This window comes from Pseudopipra pipra, unplaced genomic scaffold (assembly GCF_036250125.1).
Source record: "Pseudopipra pipra isolate bDixPip1 unplaced genomic scaffold, bDixPip1.hap1 HAP1_SCAFFOLD_181, whole genome shotgun sequence".
In the NCBI taxonomy this organism is placed as follows: Eukaryota; Metazoa; Chordata; class Aves; order Passeriformes; family Pipridae; genus Pseudopipra; species Pseudopipra pipra.
The window spans coordinates 34717-52952 of NW_026990660.1; the positions used below are offsets into that span (position 1 = coordinate 34717).

At 62.0% G+C, this 18236-nt stretch overlaps 2 long non-coding RNA genes across 3 annotated transcripts; both read right to left on the reverse strand.

The window, feature by feature from the left end:
* Positions 1-214: 214 nt before the first annotated feature.
* Positions 215-1462, reverse strand: LOC135408099 (uncharacterized). 2 transcript variants are annotated; one of them, XR_010427238.1, is made up of 2 exons: positions 1365-1462; positions 215-555 (listed from the first exon to the last, which is right to left on the reverse strand). It is a non-coding gene; the product is annotated as an uncharacterized LOC135408099 (long non-coding RNA). The 2 variants fall into 2 exon arrangements; XR_010427239.1 differs by lacking the exon at positions 1365-1462 and adding an exon at positions 977-1019.
* A 321-nt stretch (positions 1463-1783) lies between these two features.
* On the reverse strand, positions 1784-2540 carry LOC135408100 (uncharacterized). The gene is made up of 2 exons (XR_010427240.1): positions 2427-2540; positions 1784-1958 (listed from the first exon to the last, which is right to left on the reverse strand). It is a non-coding gene; the product is annotated as an uncharacterized LOC135408100 (long non-coding RNA).
* Positions 2541-18236: the final 15696 nt, after the last annotated feature.

An 18236-nucleotide genomic window follows, 5' to 3' on the forward strand; every position in this document is an offset into this window, starting at 1 on the left:
CCAGTGCTCCCCAGTAAACACCCAGTGCTCCCCAACAAACTCCAGTAGCACCCAGTGCTCCCCAAAAATTGACCCCAAACCGACCCAAACCATCCCAAAAGCTGACCCAAAACTGACCCCAATCATCCCAAAAGCTGACCCAAAACTGACCCAAATCACCCCAAACAGTGACCCCAAACTGACCCCAAAAAATGACCCAAATCATCCCAAAAACTGACCCAAAACTCTGCATTTATTTGGCATCATTTCCTCTCAAAAACAACATCTCCGATTTAGTTGATTGCTAAAGCCATCATTTTAAAATCATCTCAGGAATCAAAAGGGACTGGAAAACACACAGAAATCATTCCTGCACCCACCAAATCATTAGGAATTGGAACCCGATTCCCTCATTTCTCTCCTTGTTCTTCTTGCCTGGAAAACCTGATGATCCCCGCTGGCTATTTTCAGGCTGCTTTTCTTCCACAGCTCCTTTCCTCCCGGCTGAAACCTCCTGGCATATTCAGGGCTTAGCTGGAGGGGAGCCCCTCTGAAGTATTTCCTCTCGTGGCAATTCTGTGGGATGAAGAAGTAAAAAAAGCACATCAAGAGCTCCTTCTCCCCCCTTCCTTCGCAAACACCCTCCCAGTTTGTCCTTGGCAGCTCCATCCCCCCGGCACCCGCACCCGACGCTTCGGCTCCGCTGGCAAAGGGACAGCAAGTGCACAAGCAAGTTCAGTGCTGGGCAGGGGCTCCCTGGGGAACGGCACTTCAGTGCTTTAGTCCGTGGCCTTTCCTGCTGCCCTCCCTCCTGGAGGCAGAGGATGACCCGGCCCTTGTTTCTCCCACGCTCGCAGACCCAGGTCCTGCTCCTTTGGCCCCACTTTTCTTAGCAGACCCGGCATAATTTCCCAGGGTCCCCAGGAAACTTCTGCACTTGACCCATTGCTAAGTGCAGAGCACAGGGCAAGGGAAGGACAAATTTCTTGGCACCCACCCCCTGGAATTTTCCTTCTCCGCAGCACGCTCCCATTCCTGCTCCTTCTCCCAGCACCTCAGAGAATGTCCTTTTCACCCAGGTCCTGCTTACCGTCGTCCAACAAAACACGCTGACAACATTTTTCAGGATGCCAGTGGAGAGATATTAGAGCACACTGCACAGGGAAGCTGAGCCTGCCCCATCCCTGCAAGTGTTCCAGGCCAGGCTGGATGGGACTGGGAGCATCCAGCTGAGGATGAGAGGGGAAGGTGTCCCTGCCCACGGAAGGCAGGATGGCCTTTGAAGGTCCCCTTCAAACCAAATCGCTCTGGGATTCCCCTCCAAAATCACTACCCAAGAGACACAGCAATCAAAGCAGAAGGACTGCACTCCCAGCTTTTCTTACCTGCAGGCACACACAGCACAGCACGTTGGACATAAAAGCCACAGGGTTAGTCCTGCCAGAGGTGTCCGGCACACCCATGACAACCGAAGGGAAAGAGGGAGCCTGAGAACACAGAGTAAAAGACACTTTAATTAGGAGTACACCGAGCACTAGCCAGGTCATTCACACAGCTTCACTGTCCAGTCATACAAAAAGCACTCACCGAGGCCTCAGTTAGGATGGTTCCTGACGCTGACCAGGTGAATACCTCCCTGGAAGCCCGCTCCGCTCATGCCAGGCACTGGGGCTCACTCAGGGGGGCTTTGCCAAGCAGCCAATGGAAATTAAAATTACAGGCTGGGCAAAGCCGCTTCCCACAGGACCGCTCCTGGCCAAGGCCACCGGTCCCTGCAAGTCAGACCACTGACCACCCGGGGGGATTTTCGGGGGCACGCTTCCAGCTTTTATTCTCCAGAAACTCCAGTTCTTTCTGGCACCCCTTGCTTCAGTCTTCCCCTGCTGGAAGAGGTCACTTAAGACTTTCGAGGGGCCAGATTGCCAAAGCCCGGCCAGTCCATTCCCACGAGGAAAGGTAGCTTTGTCTTGGACAGGATGCTGAAGGGGGAGACACAAAATAAAAGTTTAATTTAAAACAACTGCCTAGAATAGGAAGCAATTCAAACAGAAGGCAGACAAGACTCGTGCAAATCTGAATACATTTGACTTCAAAGGAGAATTATTTCCCTCTGCACCTAACAGAAAGTCATTTTCACCCGGGCCCTGCTTACCATCGTTGAACAAAACACGCTGACAACATTTTTCCTGATGACAGGGGAGAGATATTAGAGCACACTGCACAGGGAAGCTGAGCCTGCCCCATCCCTGCAAGTGTTCCAGGCCAGGCTGGATGGGACTGGGAGCATCCAGCTGAGGATGAGAGGGGAAGGTGTCCCTGCCCACGGAAGGCAGGGTGGCCTTTGAAGGTCCCCTTCAAACCAAATCGCTCTGGAATTCCCCTCCAAAATCACTACCCAAGAGACACAGCAATCAAAGCAGAAGGACTGCACTCCCAGCTTTTCTTACCTGCAGGCACACACAGCACAGCACGTTGGACATAAAAGCCCCGGGGTTAGTCCTGCCAGAGGCATCCGGCACAGTGTCCACGGCGACCGAAGGGAAAGAGGGAGCCTGGGAACACGGAGTAAAAGACACCTTAATTAGGGATCACAGGGGAGGGAATTGGGATGGGCCTGAGGACAGTGGGAAGGGACTGGGATGGAACTGGGCAAACTGGGGAAGGACTGGGTTGCACTGCAGGAGGACACTTGGGAAGGAATGGGTGCGCTGGCTTGCACTGAGAGAAGTGGGAAGGGACTGGGATGAGAGTGGGGGCACTGGGGTGGGACTGGGAGCACTGGTGGCACTGGGCTAGGACTGGGGGAACTGGGGAGGGAGCAGGGAGGGACTGCGAGGGGGCTGGGAAGGGAACTGGGATGGTACTGGAATGGGAATGGGATGCATGGGAGAAAGGAGCGGAATGCACTGGGGAAGGACTGGGAGCAACGGGAAAGCCACTGCAGGGACTGGGATTGGACTGGGGAGGGACTGCAAGAGGACTGTGACAGGACTGGGGAGTGGGCCTGGGATGGGACTGGGATGCACAGGGGAAAAGAACCGGGATGCCCTGGGGAGGGACTGAGGTCACGGGAGGGCTGGGGATGGGTCAGGGGCACTGGGAAGGGAACTGGGATGGGACTGGATGTTCTAGGAAGGGAGTGGGATGCATCGGGGAAAAGGACTGGCATGCACTGGGAGGGACTGGGGCAGTGGGGAGGGATGGGGATGGGACTGGGGACACTGGAGAGGGACTGGGGGCACTGGGGGGATTTGGGCTGGGAGTGGGGACACTGGGGTGGGACTGAGATTTTCGGGGGGGTGAGGGGGACTGGGAGCAGTGGGATGGGACTGAGGGTCATTGGGGAGGGACTGGGATGGGACTGGGAGCACTGGGAAAGGGACTGCAGGGACTGGGATAGGACTGGGAAGGGACTGCAAGGGGACTGTGAGAGGACTGGGGAGGGGACTGGAGAGCGTGCCTGGGATGGGCCTGAGAATCTCTGGGGAGAGACTGGGACCACTGGGATGGGACTGCTGTCACTGGGATGGGATGCAGTTGTACTGGGAAGGGACTGGGGAGGGACTGGGAATCACTTAGGAGGGACCGGGATGGGACTAGGCAAACTGGGGAAGGTCTGGATTGCACTGCGAGAGCACACTTGGGAGGGAAAGGAGGTGGTGGGTTGCAGTGGGGGAAGTGGGGAGAGACTGGGATGAGAGTGGGGGCACTGGGGTGGGACTGGGAGGACAGGTGGCACTGGGCTAGGACTGCGGGAACTGGGGAGGGAGCAGGGAGGGACTGCGAAGTGACTGGGATGGGAATGGGATGCACAGGGAAAAGGAGCACAATGAACTGGGGAGGGACTGGGATGGGACTGGGGACACTTCAAGGGAGTTGGATGCACTGGGCTGAGACTAGGGGCACTGGAGCGGGACTGGGGGGAGTAGGGAGGGACTGGGATGGGACTGAGGGCACTGGAGATGGACTGGGGAGAACTGGGCTGGCACTGGGGGTGCTGGAGTGCAACTGGGATTCTCAAGGGAGGGACTGGGGGAAGTGGGATGGGACAGGGGTCATTGGGGAGGGATTGGGGACAGTGGGACTACAGGCACTGGGATGGGACTGAGCTGCGCTGGGTGGGCACAGGGATGGGACTGAGGTCACTGGGGAGGGAACTGGGATGGGACTGGGAGCACTGGGAAAGGGACTGGGAAGGGACTGCAAGAGGACTGTGACAGGACTGGGGAGTGGGCCTGGGATGGGACTGGGATGCACAGGGGAAAAGAACCGGGATGCCCTGGGGAGGGACTGAGGTCACGGGAGGGCTGGGGATGGGTCAGGGGCACTGGGGAGGGAACTGGGATGGGACTTGGATGTTCTAGGGAGGGAGTGGGATGCATCGGGGAGAAGGACTGGCATGCACTGGGAGGGACTGGGGGCAGTGGGGAGGGATGGGGATGGGACTGGGGACACTGGAGAGGGACTGGGGGCACTGGGGGGATTTGGGCTGGGAGTGGGGACACTGGGGTGGGACTGAGATTTTCGGGGGGGTGAGGGGGACTGGGAGCAGTGGGATGGGACTGGGGGTCATTGGAGAGAGACTGGGATGGAACTGGGAGCACTGGGAAAGGGACTGCAGGGACTGGGATAGGACTGGGAAGGGACTGCAAGGGGACTGTGAGAGGACTGGGGAGGGGTCTGGAGAGCGTGCCTGGGATGGGCCTGAGAATCTCTGGGGAGAGACTGGGACCACTGGGATGGGACTGCTGTCACTGGGATGGGATGCAGTTGTACTGGGAAGGGACTGGGGAGGGACTGGGAATCACTTAGGAGGGACTGGGATGGGACTAGGCAAACTGGGGAAGGACTGGATTGCACTGCGAGAGCACACTTGGGAGGGAAAGGAGGTGGTGGGTTGCAGTGGGGGAAGTGGGGAGAGACTGGGATGGGAGTGGGGGCACTGGGGTGGGACTGGGAGGACAGGTGGCACTGGGCTAGGACTGGGGGAACTGGGGAGGGAGCAGGGAGGGACTGCGAGGGGGCTAGGAAGGGAACTGGGATGGTACTGGAATGGGAATGGGATGCATGGGAGAAAGGAGCAGAATGCACTGGGGAGGGACTGGGAGCAACGGGAAAGCCACTGCAGGGACTGGGATTGGACTGGGGAGGGACTGCAAGAGGACTGTGACAGGACTGGGGAGTGGGCCTGGGACAGGACTGGGATGCACAGGGGGAAAGAACCGGGATGCCCTGGGGAGGGACTGAGGTCACGGGAGGGCTGGGGATGGGTCAGGGGCACTGGGGAGGGAACTGGGATGGGACTTGGATGTTCTAGGGAGGGGGTGGGATGCATCAGGGAAAAGGACTGGCATGCACTGGGAGGGACTGGGGCAGTGGGGAGGGATGGGGGCACTGGGGGGATTTGGGCTGGGAGTGGGGACACTGGGGTGGGACTGAGATTTTCGGGGGGCGGGGGGGGGGACTGGGAGCAGTGGGATGGGACTGGGGGTCATTGGGGAGGGACTGGGGAACCGTGGGACTGGGGGCACTGGGATAGGAGTGAGATGCACTGGGGAGGGACTGGGCCGGGACTGAGGGCACTGGAGAGGCCCTGGGGGCACTTGGGGGAACTGGGCTGGGACGGGGATTCTCTGGGGAGGGACTGGAGGCACTGGGATAGGACTGAGAGGCAGTGGGGAGGCACTAGGACACACTGGGCCACCACTGGGATGGGACTGGGATCACTGGGGAGGGAATTGGGATGGGCCTCAGGGCAGTGGGATGGGACTGGGATGGAACTGGGCGAACTGGGGAAGGACTGGGTTGCACTGCAGGAGGACACTTGGGAAGGAATGGGTGCGCTGGCTTGCACTGAGAGAAGTTGCAAGGGACTGGGATGAGAGTGGGGGCACTGGGGTGGGACTGGGAGCACTGGTGGCACTGGGCTAGGACTGGGGGAACTGGGGAGGGAGCAGGGAGGGACTGCGAAGTGACTGGGATGGGAATGGGATGCACAGGGAAAAGGAGCACAATGAACTGGGGAGGGACTGGGATGGGACTGGGGACACTTCAAGGGAGTTGGATGCACTGGGCTGAGACTAGGGGCACTGGAGCGGGACTGGGGGGAGTAGGGAGGGACTGGGATGGGACTGAGGGCACTGGAGATGGACTGGGGAGAACTGGGCTGGCACTGGGGGCGCTGGAGTGCAACTGGGATTCTCAAGGGAGGGACTGGGGGAAGTGGGATGGGACAGGGGCCATTGGGGAGGGATTGGGGACAGTGGGACTACAGGCACTGGGATGGGACTGAGCTGCGCTGGGTGGGCACAGGGATGGGACTGAGGTCACTGGGGAGGGAACTGGGATGGGACTGGGAGCACTGGGAAAGGGACTGGGAAGGGACTGCAAGAGGACTGTGACAGGACTGGGGAGTGGGCCTGGGACGGGACTGGGATGCACAGGGGGAAAGAACCGGGATGCCCTGGGGAGGGACTGAGGTCACGGGAGGGCTGGGGATGGGTCAGGGGCACTGGGGAGGGAACTGGGATGGGACTTGGATGTTCTAGGGAGGGAGTGGGATGCATCGGGGAAAAGGACTGGCATGCACTGGGAGGGACTGGGGCAGTGGGGAGGGATGGGGGCACTGGGGGGATTTGGGCTGGGAGTGAGGACACTGGGGTGGGACTGAGATTTTCGGGGGGTGGGGGGGGGACTGGGAGCAGTGGGATGGGACTGGGGGTCATTGGGGAGGGACTGGGGAACCGTGGGACTGGGGGCACTGGAATAGGAGTGAGATGCACTGGGGAGGGACTGGGCCGGGACTGAGGGCACTGGAGAGGCCCTGGGGGCACTTGGGGGAACTGGGCTGGGACGGGGATTCTCTGGGGAGGGACTGGAGGCACTGGGATAGGACTGAGAGGCACTGGGGAGGCACTAGGGCACACTGGGTCACCACTGGGATGGGACTGGGATCACTGGGGAGGGAATTGGGATGGGCCTCAGGGCAGTGGGAAGGGACTGGGATGGAACTGGGCGAACTGGGGAAGGACTGAGCTGCACTGCAGGAGGACACTTGGGAAGGAATGGGTGCGCTGGCTTGCACTGAGAGAAGTTGCAAGGGACTGGGATGAGAGTGGGGGCACTGGGGTGGGACTGGGAGCACTGGTGGCACTGGGCTAGGACTGGGGGAACTGGGGAGGGAGCAGGGAGGGACTGCGAAGTGACTGGGATGGGAATGGGATGCACAGGGAAAAGGAGCACAACGCATTGGGGAGGGACTGGGGGCAGTGGGGAGGGACTGGGATGGGACTGAGGGCACTGGAGATGCTCCCTGTCTCACCCCAGTGCCCCCATTCTCATCCCAGTCCCTTCCCACTTCTCTCAGTGCAAGCCAGTGCACCCATTCCTTCCCAAGTGTCCTCCTGCAGTGCAACCCAGTCTTTCCCCAGTTTGCCCAGTCCCATCCCAGTCCCTTCCCACTGCCCTCAGGCCCATCCCAATTCCCTCCCCGGTGATTCCAGTCCTATCCCAGTGGTGGCCCAGTGTGTCCTAGTGCCTCCCCACTGCCTCTCAGTCCTATCCCAGTGCCTCCAGTCCCTCCCCAGAGAATCCCCGTCCCAGCCCAGTTCCCCCAAGCGTCCCGAGGGCCTCTTCAGTGCCCTCAATTGTACTGGGAAGGGACTGGGGAGGGACTGGGAATCACTTAGGAGGGACTGGGATGGGACTAGGCAAACTGGGGAAGGACTGGGTTGCACTGCAAAAGGACACTTGGGAGGGAAAGGAGGTGGTGGGTTGCAGTGGGGGAAGTGGGGAGAGACTGGGATGGGAGTGGGGGCACTGGGGTGGGACTGGGAGGACAGGTGGCATTGGGCTAGGACTGGGGGAACTGGGGAGGGAGCAGGGAGGGACTGCGAGGGGGCTGGGAAGGGAACTGGGATGGTACGGGAATGGGAATGGGATGCATGGGAGAAAGGAGCGGAATGCACTGGGGAGGGACTGGGAGCAACGGGAAAGCCACTGCAGGGACTGGGATTGGACTGGGAAGGGACTGCAAGAGGACTGTGACAGGACTGGGGAGTGGGCCTGGGATGGGACTGGGATGCACAGGGGAAAAGAACCGGGATGCCCTGGGGAGGGACTGAGGTCACGGGAGGGCTGGGGATGGGTCAGGGGCACTGGGGAGGGAACTGGGATGGGACTTGGATGCTCTAGGGAGGGAGTGGGATGCATCGGGGAAAAGGACTGGCATGCACTGGGAGGGACTGGGGCAGTGGGGAGGGATGGGGGCACTGGGGGGATTTGGGCTGGGAGTGGGGACACTGGGGTGGGACTGAGATTTTCGGGGGGCGGGGGGGGGACTGGGAGCAGTGGGATGGGACTGGGGGTCATTGGGGAGGGACTGGGGAACCGTGGGACTGGGGGCACTGGGATAGGAGTGAGATGCACTGGGGAGGGACTGGGCCGGGACTGAGGGCACTGGAGAGGCCCTGGGGGCACTTGGGGGAACTGGGCTGGGACGGGGATTCTCTGGGGAGGGACTGGAGGCACTGGGATAGGACTGAGAGGCAGTGGGGAGGCACTAGGACACACTGGGCCACCACTGGGATGGGACTGGGATCACTGGGGAGGGAATTGGGATGGGCCTCAGGGCAGTGGGATGGGACTGGGATGGAACTGGGCGAACTGGGGAAGGACTGGGTTGCACTGCAGGAGGACACTTGGGAAGGAATGGGTGCGCTGGCTTGCACTGAGAGAAGTTGCAAGGGACTGGGATGAGAGTGGGGGCACTGGGGTGGGACTGGGAGCACTGGTGGCACTGGGCTAGGACTGGGGGAACTGGGGAGGGAGCAGGGAGGGACTGCGAAGTGACTGGGATGGGAATGGGATGCACAGGGAAAAGGAGCACAATGAACTGGGGAGGGACTGGGATGGGACTGGGGACACTTCAAGGGAGTTGGATGCACTGGGCTGAGACTAGGGGCACTGGAGCGGGACTGGGGGGAGTAGGGAGGGACTGGGATGGGACTGAGGGCACTGGAGATGGACTGGGGAGAACTGGGCTGGCACTGGGGGCGCTGGAGTGCAACTGGGATTCTCAAGGGAGGGACTGGGGGAAGTGGGATGGGACAGGGGCCATTGGGGAGGGATTGGGGACAGTGGGACTACAGGCACTGGGATGGGACTGAGCTGCGCTGGGTGGGCACAGGGATGGGACTGAGGTCACTGGGGAGGGAACTGGGATGGGACTGGGAGCACTGGGAAAGGGACTGGGAAGGGACTGCAAGAGGACTGTGACAGGACTGGGGAGTGGGCCTGGGACGGGACTGGGATGCACAGGGGGAAAGAACCGGGATGCCCTGGGGAGGGACTGAGGTCACGGGAGGGCTGGGGATGGGTCAGGGGCACTGGGGAGGGAACTGGGATGGGACTTGGATGTTCTAGGGAGGGAGTGGGATGCATCGGGGAAAAGGACTGGCATGCACTGGGAGGGACTGGGGCAGTGGGGAGGGATGGGGGCACTGGGGGGATTTGGGCTGGGAGTGAGGACACTGGGGTGGGACTGAGATTTTCGGGGGGTGGGGGGGGGACTGGGAGCAGTGGGATGGGACTGGGGGTCATTGGGGAGGGACTGGGGAACCGTGGGACTGGGGGCACTGGAATAGGAGTGAGATGCACTGGGGAGGGACTGGGCCGGGACTGAGGGCACTGGAGAGGCCCTGGGGGCACTTGGGGGAACTGGGCTGGGACGGGGATTCTCTGGGGAGGGACTGGAGGCACTGGGATAGGACTGAGAGGCACTGGGGAGGCACTAGGGCACACTGGGTCACCACTGGGATGGGACTGGGATCACTGGGGAGGGAATTGGGATGGGCCTCAGGGCAGTGGGAAGGGACTGGGATGGAACTGGGCGAACTGGGGAAGGACTGAGCTGCACTGCAGGAGGACACTTGGGAAGGAATGGGTGCGCTGGCTTGCACTGAGAGAAGTTGCAAGGGACTGGGATGAGAGTGGGGGCACTGGGGTGGGACTGGGAGCACTGGTGGCACTGGGCTAGGACTGGGGGAACTGGGGAGGGAGCAGGGAGGGACTGCGAAGTGACTGGGATGGGAATGGGATGCACAGGGAAAAGGAGCACAACGCATTGGGGAGGGACTGGGGGCAGTGGGGAGGGACTGGGATGGGACTGAGGGCACTGGAGATGCTCCCTGTCTCACCCCAGTGCCCCCATTCTCATCCCAGTCCCTTCCCACTTCTCTCAGTGCAAGCCAGTGCACCCATTCCTTCCCAAGTGTCCTCCTGCAGTGCAACCCAGTCTTTCCCCAGTTTGCCCAGTCCCATCCCAGTCCCTTCCCACTGCCCTCAGGCCCATCCCAATTCCCTCCCCGGTGATTCCAGTCCTATCCCAGTGGTGGCCCAGTGTGTCCTAGTGCCTCCCCACTGCCTCTCAGTCCTATCCCAGTGCCTCCAGTCCCTCCCCAGAGAATCCCCGTCCCAGCCCAGTTCCCCCAAGCGTCCCGAGGGCCTCTTCAGTGCCCTCAATTGTACTGGGAAGGGACTGGGGAGGGACTGGGAATCACTTAGGAGGGACTGGGATGGGACTAGGCAAACTGGGGAAGGACTGGGTTGCACTGCAAAAGGACACTTGGGAGGGAAAGGAGGTGGTGGGTTGCAGTGGGGGAAGTGGGGAGAGACTGGGATGGGAGTGGGGGCACTGGGGTGGGACTGGGAGGACAGGTGGCATTGGGCTAGGACTGGGGGAACTGGGGAGGGAGCAGGGAGGGACTGCGAGGGGGCTGGGAAGGGAACTGGGATGGTACGGGAATGGGAATGGGATGCATGGGAGAAAGGAGCGGAATGCACTGGGGAGGGACTGGGAGCAACGGGAAAGCCACTGCAGGGACTGGGATTGGACTGGGAAGGGACTGCAAGAGGACTGTGACAGGACTGGGGAGTGGGCCTGGGATGGGACTGGGATGCACAGGGGAAAAGAACCGGGATGCCCTGGGGAGGGACTGAGGTCACGGGAGGGCTGGGGATGGGTCAGGGGCACTGGGGAGGGAACTGGGATGGGACTTGGATGCTCTAGGGAGGGAGTGGGATGCATCGGGGAAAAGGACTGGCATGCACTGGGAGGGACTGGGGCAGTGGGGAGGGATGGGGATGGGACTGGGGACGCTGGAGAGGGACTGGGGGCACTGGGGGGATTTGGGCTGGGAGTGGGGACACTGGGGTGGGACTGAGATTTTCGGGGGGGTGAGGGGGACTGGGAGCACTGGGATGGGACTGGGGGTCATTGGGGAGGGACTGGGATGGGACTGGGGGCACTGGGATAGGAGTGAGATGCACTGGGGAGGGACTGGGCCGGGACTGAGGGCACTGGAGAGGCCCTGGGGGCACTTGGGGTACTGGGCTGGGACGGGGATTCTCTGGAGAGGGACTGGAGGCACTGGGATAGGACTGAGAGGCACTGGGGACACACTGTGGCACCATTGGGATGGGACTGGGATCACTGGGGAGGGAATTGGGATGGGCCTCAGGGCAGTGGGATGGGACTGGGATGGAACTGGGCGAACTGGGGAAGGACTGGGTTGCACTGCAGGAGGACACTTGGGAAGGAATGGGTGCGCTGGCTTGCACTGAGAGAAGTTGCAAGGGACTGGGATGAGAGTGGGGGCACTGGGGTGGGACTGGGAGCACTGGTGGCACTGGGCTAGGACTGGGGGAACTGGGGAGGGAGCAGGGAGGGACTGCGAAGTGACTGGGATGGGAATGGGATGCACAGGGAAAAGGAGCACAATGAACTGGGGAGGGACTGGGATGGGACTGGGGACACTTCAAGGGAGTTGGATGCACTGGGCTGAGACTAGGGGCACTGGAGCGGGACTGGGGGGAGTAGGGAGGGACTGGGATGGGACTGAGGGCACTGGAGATGGACTGGGGAGAACTGGGCTGGCACTGGGGGCGCTGGAGTGCAACTGGGATTCTCAAGGGAGGGACTGGGGGAAGTGGGATGGGACAGGGGCCATTGGGGAGGGATTGGGGACAGTGGGACTACAGGCACTGGGATGGGACTGAGCTGCGCTGGGTGGGCACAGGGATGGGACTGAGGTCACTGGGGAGGGAACTGGGATGGGACTGGGAGCACTGGGAAAGGGACTGGGAAGGGACTGCAAGAGGACTGTGACAGGACTGGGGAGTGGGCCTGGGACGGGACTGGGATGCACAGGGGGAAAGAACCGGGATGCCCTGGGGAGGGACTGAGGTCACGGGAGGGCTGGGGATGGGTCAGGGGCACTGGGGAGGGAACTGGGATGGGACTTGGATGTTCTAGGGAGGGAGTGGGATGCATCGGGGAAAAGGACTGGCATGCACTGGGAGGGACTGGGGCAGTGGGGAGGGATGGGGGCACTGGGGGGATTTGGGCTGGGAGTGAGGACACTGGGGTGGGACTGAGATTTTCGGGGGGTGGGGGGGGGACTGGGAGCAGTGGGATGGGACTGGGGGTCATTGGGGAGGGACTGGGGAACCGTGGGACTGGGGGCACTGGAATAGGAGTGAGATGCACTGGGGAGGGACTGGGCCGGGACTGAGGGCACTGGAGAGGCCCTGGGGGCACTTGGGGGAACTGGGCTGGGACGGGGATTCTCTGGGGAGGGACTGGAGGCACTGGGATAGGACTGAGAGGCACTGGGGAGGCACTAGGGCACACTGGGTCACCACTGGGATGGGACTGGGATCACTGGGGAGGGAATTGGGATGGGCCTCAGGGCAGTGGGAAGGGACTGGGATGGAACTGGGCGAACTGGGGAAGGACTGAGCTGCACTGCAGGAGGACACTTGGGAAGGAATGGGTGCGCTGGCTTGCACTGAGAGAAGTTGCAAGGGACTGGGATGAGAGTGGGGGCACTGGGGTGGGACTGGGAGCACTGGTGGCACTGGGCTAGGACTGGGGGAACTGGGGAGGGAGCAGGGAGGGACTGCGAAGTGACTGGGATGGGAATGGGATGCACAGGGAAAAGGAGCACAACGCATTGGGGAGGGACTGGGGGCAGTGGGGAGGGACTGGGATGGGACTGAGGGCACTGCAGATGCTCCCTGTCTCACCCCAGTGCCCCCATTCTCATCCCAGTCCCTTCCCACTTCTCTCAGTGCAAGCCAGTGCACCCATTCCTTCCCAAGTGTCCTCCTGCAGTGCAACCCAGTCTTTCCCCAGTTTGCCCAGTCCCATCCCAGTCCCTTCCCACTGCCCTCAGGCCCATCCCAATTCCCTCCCCGGTGATTCCAGTCCTATCCCAGTGGTGGCCCAGTGTGTCCTAGTGCCTCCCCACTGCCTCTCAGTCCTATCCCAGTGCCTCCAGTCCCTCCCCAGAGAATCCCCGTCCCAGCCCAGTTCCCCCAAGCGTCCCGAGGGCCTCTTCAGTGCCCTCAATTGTACTGGGAAGGGACTGGGGAGGGACTGGGAATCACTTAGGAGGGACTGGGATGGGACTAGGCAAACTGGGGAAGGACTGGGTTGCACTGCAAAAGGACACTTGGGAGGGAAAGGAGGTGGTGGGTTGCAGTGGGGGAAGTGGGGAGAGACTGGGATGGGAGTGGGGGCACTGGGGTGGGACTGGGAGGACAGGTGGCATTGGGCTAGGACTGGGGGAACTGGGGAGGGAGCAGGGAGGGACTGCGAGGGGGCTGGGAAGGGAACTGGGATGGTACGGGAATGGGAATGGGATGCATGGGAGAAAGGAGCGGAATGCACTGGGGAGGGACTGGGAGCAACGGGAAAGCCACTGCAGGGACTGGGATTGGACTGGGAAGGGACTGCAAGAGGACTGTGACAGGACTGGGGAGTGGGCCTGGGATGGGACTGGGATGCACAGGGGAAAAGAACCGGGATGCCCTGGGGAGGGACTGAGGTCACGGGAGGGCTGGGGATGGGTCAGGGGCACTGGGGAGGGAACTGGGATGGGACTTGGATGTTCTAGGGAGGGGGTGAGATGCATCGGGGAAAAGGACTGGCATGCACTGGGAGGGACTGGGGCAGTGGGGAGGGATGGGGATGGGACTGGGGACACTGGAGAGGGACTGGGGGCACTGGGGGGATTTGGGCTGGGAGTGGGGACACTGGGGTGGGACTGAGATTTTCGGGGGGGTGAGGGGGACTGGGAGCACTGGGATGGGACTGGGGGTCATTGGGGAGGGACTGGGATGGGACTGGGGGCACTGGGATAGGAGTGAGATGCACTGGGGAGGGACTGGGCCGGGACTGAGGGCACTGGAGAGGCCCTGGGGGCACTTGGGGTACTGGGCTGGGACGGGGATTCTCTGGAGAGGGACTGGAGGCACTGGGATGGGACTGAGAGGCACTGGGGACACACTGTGGCACCATTGGGATGGGACTGGGATCACTGGGGAGGGAATTGGGATGGGCCTCAGGGCAGTGGGATGGGACTGGGATGGAACTGGGCGAACTGGGGAAGGACTGGGTTGCACTGCAGGAGGACACTTGGGAAGGAATGGGTGCGCTGGCTTGCACTGAGAGAAGTTGCAAGGGACTGGGATGAGAGTGGGGGCACTGGGGTGGGACTGGGAGCACTGGTGGCACTGGGCTAGGACTGGGGGAACTGGGGAGGGAGCAGGGAGGGACTGCAAAGTGACTGGGATGGGAATGGGATGCACAGGGAAAAGGAGCACAATGAACTGGGGAGGGACTGGGATGGGACTGGGGACACTTCAAGGGAGTTGGATGCACTGGGCTGAGACTAGGGGCACTGGAGCGGGACTGGGGGGAGTAGGGAGGGACTGGGATGGGACTGAGGGCACTGGAGATGGACTGGGGAGAACTGGGCTGGCACTGGGGGCGCTGGAGTGCAACTGGGATTCTCAAGGGAGGGACTGGGGGAAGTGGGATGGGACAGGGGTCATTGGGGAGGGATTGGGGACAGTGGGACTACAGGCACTGGGATGGGACTGAGCTGCGCTGGGTGGGCACAGGGATGGGACTGAGGTCACTGGGGAGGGAACTGGGATGGGACTGGGAGCACTGGGAAAGGGACTGGGAAGGGACTGCAAGAGGACTGTGACAGGACTGGGGAGTGGGCCTGGGACGGGACTGGGATGCACAGGGGGAAAGAACCGGGATGCCCTGGGGAGGGACTGAGGTCACGGGAGGGCTGGGGATGGGTCAGGGGCACTGGGGAGGGAACTGGGATGGGACTTGGATGTTCTAGGGAGGGAGTGGGATGCATCGGGGAAAAGGACTGGCATGCACTGGGAGGGACTGGGGCAGTGGGGAGGGATGGGGGCACTGGGGGGATTTGGGCTGGGAGTGAGGACACTGGGGTGGGACTGAGATTTTCGGGGGGTGGGGGGGGGACTGGGAGCAGTGGGATGGGACTGGGGGTCATTGGGGAGGGACTGGGGAACCGTGGGACTGGGGGCACTGGAATAGGAGTGAGATGCACTGGGGAGGGACTGGGCCGGGACTGAGGGCACTGGAGAGGCCCTGGGGGCACTTGGGGGAACTGGGCTGGGACGGGGATTCTCTGGGGAGGGACTGGAGGCACTGGGATAGGACTGAGAGGCACTGGGGAGGCACTAGGGCACACTGGGTCACCACTGGGATGGGACTGGGATCACTGGGGAGGGAATTGGGATGGGCCTCAGGGCAGTGGGAAGGGACTGGGATGGAACTGGGCGAACTGGGGAAGGACTGAGCTGCACTGCAGGAGGACACTTGGGAAGGAATGGGTGCGCTGGCTTGCACTGAGAGAAGTTGCAAGGGACTGGGATGAGAGTGGGGGCACTGGGGTGGGACTGGGAGCACTGGTGGCACTGGGCTAGGACTGGGGGAACTGGGGAGGGAGCAGGGAGGGACTGCGAAGTGACTGGGATGGGAATGGGATGCACAGGGAAAAGGAGCACAACGCATTGGGGAGGGACTGGGGGCAGTGGGGAGGGACTGGGATGGGACTGAGGGCACTGGAGATGCTCCCTGTCTCACCCCAGTGCCCCCATTCTCATCCCAGTCCCTTCCCACTTCTCTCAGTGCAAGCCAGTGCACCCATTCCTTCCCAAGTGTCCTCCTGCAGTGCAACCCAGTCTTTCCCCAGTTTGCCCAGTCCCATCCCAGTCCCTTCCCACTGCCCTCAGGCCCATCCCAATTCCCTCCCCGGTGATTCCAGTCCTATCCCAGTGGTGGCCCAGTGTGTCCTAGTGCCTCCCCACTGCCTCTCAGTCCTATCCCAGTGCCTCCAGTCCCTCCCCAGAGAATCCCCGTCCCAGCCCAGTTCCCCCAAGCGTCCCGAGGGCCTCTTCAGTGCCCTCAATTGTACTGGGAAGGGACTGGGGAGGGACTGGGAATCACTTAGGAGGGACTGGGATGGGACTAGGCAAACTGGGGAAGGACTGGGTTGCACTGCAAAAGGACACTTGGGAGGGAAAGGAGGTGGTGGGTTGCAGTGGGGGAAGTGGGGAGAGACTGGGATGGGAGTGGGGGCACTGGGGTGGGACTGGGAGGACAGGTGGCATTGGGCTAGGACTGGGGGAACTGGGGAGGGAGCAGGGAGGGACTGCGAGGGGGCTGGGAAGGGAACTGGGATGGTACGGGAATGGGAATGGGATGCATGGGAGAAAGGAGCGGAATGCACTGGGGAGGGACTGGGAGCAACGGGAAAGCCACTGCAGGGACTGGGATTGGACTGGGGAGGGACTGCAAGAGGACTGTGACAGGACTGGGGAGTGGGCCTGGGATGGGACTGGGATGCACAGGGGAAAAGAACCGGGATGCCCTGGGGAGGGACTGAGGTCACGGGAGGGCTGGGGATGGGTCAGGGGCACTGGGGAGGGAACTGGGATGGGACTTGGATGTTCTAGGGAGGGGGTGAGATGCATCGGGGAAAAGGACTGGCATGCACTGGGAGGGACTGGGGCAGTGGGGAGGGATGGGGATGGGACTGGGGACACTGGAGAGGGACTGGGGGCACTGGGGGGATTTGGGCTGGGAGTGGGGACACTGGGGTGGGACTGAGATTTTCGGGGGGGTGAGGGGGACTGGGAGCACTGGGATGGGACTGGGGGTCATTGGGGAGGGACTGGGATGGGACTGGGGGCACTGGGATAGGAGTGAGATGCACTGGGGAGGGACTGGGCCGGGACTGAGGGCACTGGAGAGGCCCTGGGGGCACTTGGGGTACTGGGCTGGGACGGGGATTCTCTGGAGAGGGACTGGAGGCACTGGGATGGGACTGAGAGGCACTGGGGACACACTGTGGCACCATTGGGATGGGACTGGGATCACTGGGGAGGGAATTGGGATGGGCCTCAGGGCAGTGGGATGGGACTGGGATGGAACTGGGCGAACTGGGGAAGGACTGGGTTGCACTGCAGGAGGACACTTGGGAAGGAATGGGTGCGCTGGCTTGCACTGAGAGAAGTTGCAAGGGACTGGGATGAGAGTGGGGGCACTGGGGTGGGACTGGGAGCACTGGTGGCACTGGGCTAGGACTGGGGGAACTGGGGAGGGAGCAGGGAGGGACTGCAAAGTGACTGGGATGGGAATGGGATGCACAGGGAAAAGGAGCACAATGAACTGGGGAGGGACTGGGATGGGACTGGGGACACTTCAAGGGAGTTGGATGCACTGGGCTGAGACTAGGGGCACTGGAGCGGGACTGGGGGGAGTAGGGAGGGACTGGGATGGGACTGAGGGCACTGGAGATGGACTGGGGAGAACTGGGCTGGCACTGGGGGCGCTGGAGTGCAACTGGGATTCTCAAGGGAGGGACTGGGGGAAGTGGGATGGGACAGGGGTCATTGGGGAGGGATTGGGGACAGTGGGACTACAGGCACTGGGATGGGACTGAGCTGCGCTGGGTGGGCACAGGGATGGGACTGAGGTCACTGGGGAGGGAACTGGGATGGGACTGGGAGCACTGGGAAAGGGACTGGGAAGGGACTGCAAGAGGACTGTGACAGGACTGGGGAGTGGGCCTGGGACGGGACTGGGATGCACAGGGGGAAAGAACCGGGATGCCCTGGGGAGGGACTGAGGTCACGGGAGGGCTGGGGATGGGTCAGGGGCACTGGGGAGGGAACTGGGATGGGACTTGGATGTTCTAGGGAGGGAGTGGGATGCATCGGGGAAAAGGACTGGCATGCACTGGGAGGGACTGGGGCAGTGGGGAGGGATGGGGGCACTGGGGGGATTTGGGCTGGGAGTGAGGACACTGGGGTGGGACTGAGATTTTCGGGGGGTGGGGGGGGGACTGGGAGCAGTGGGATGG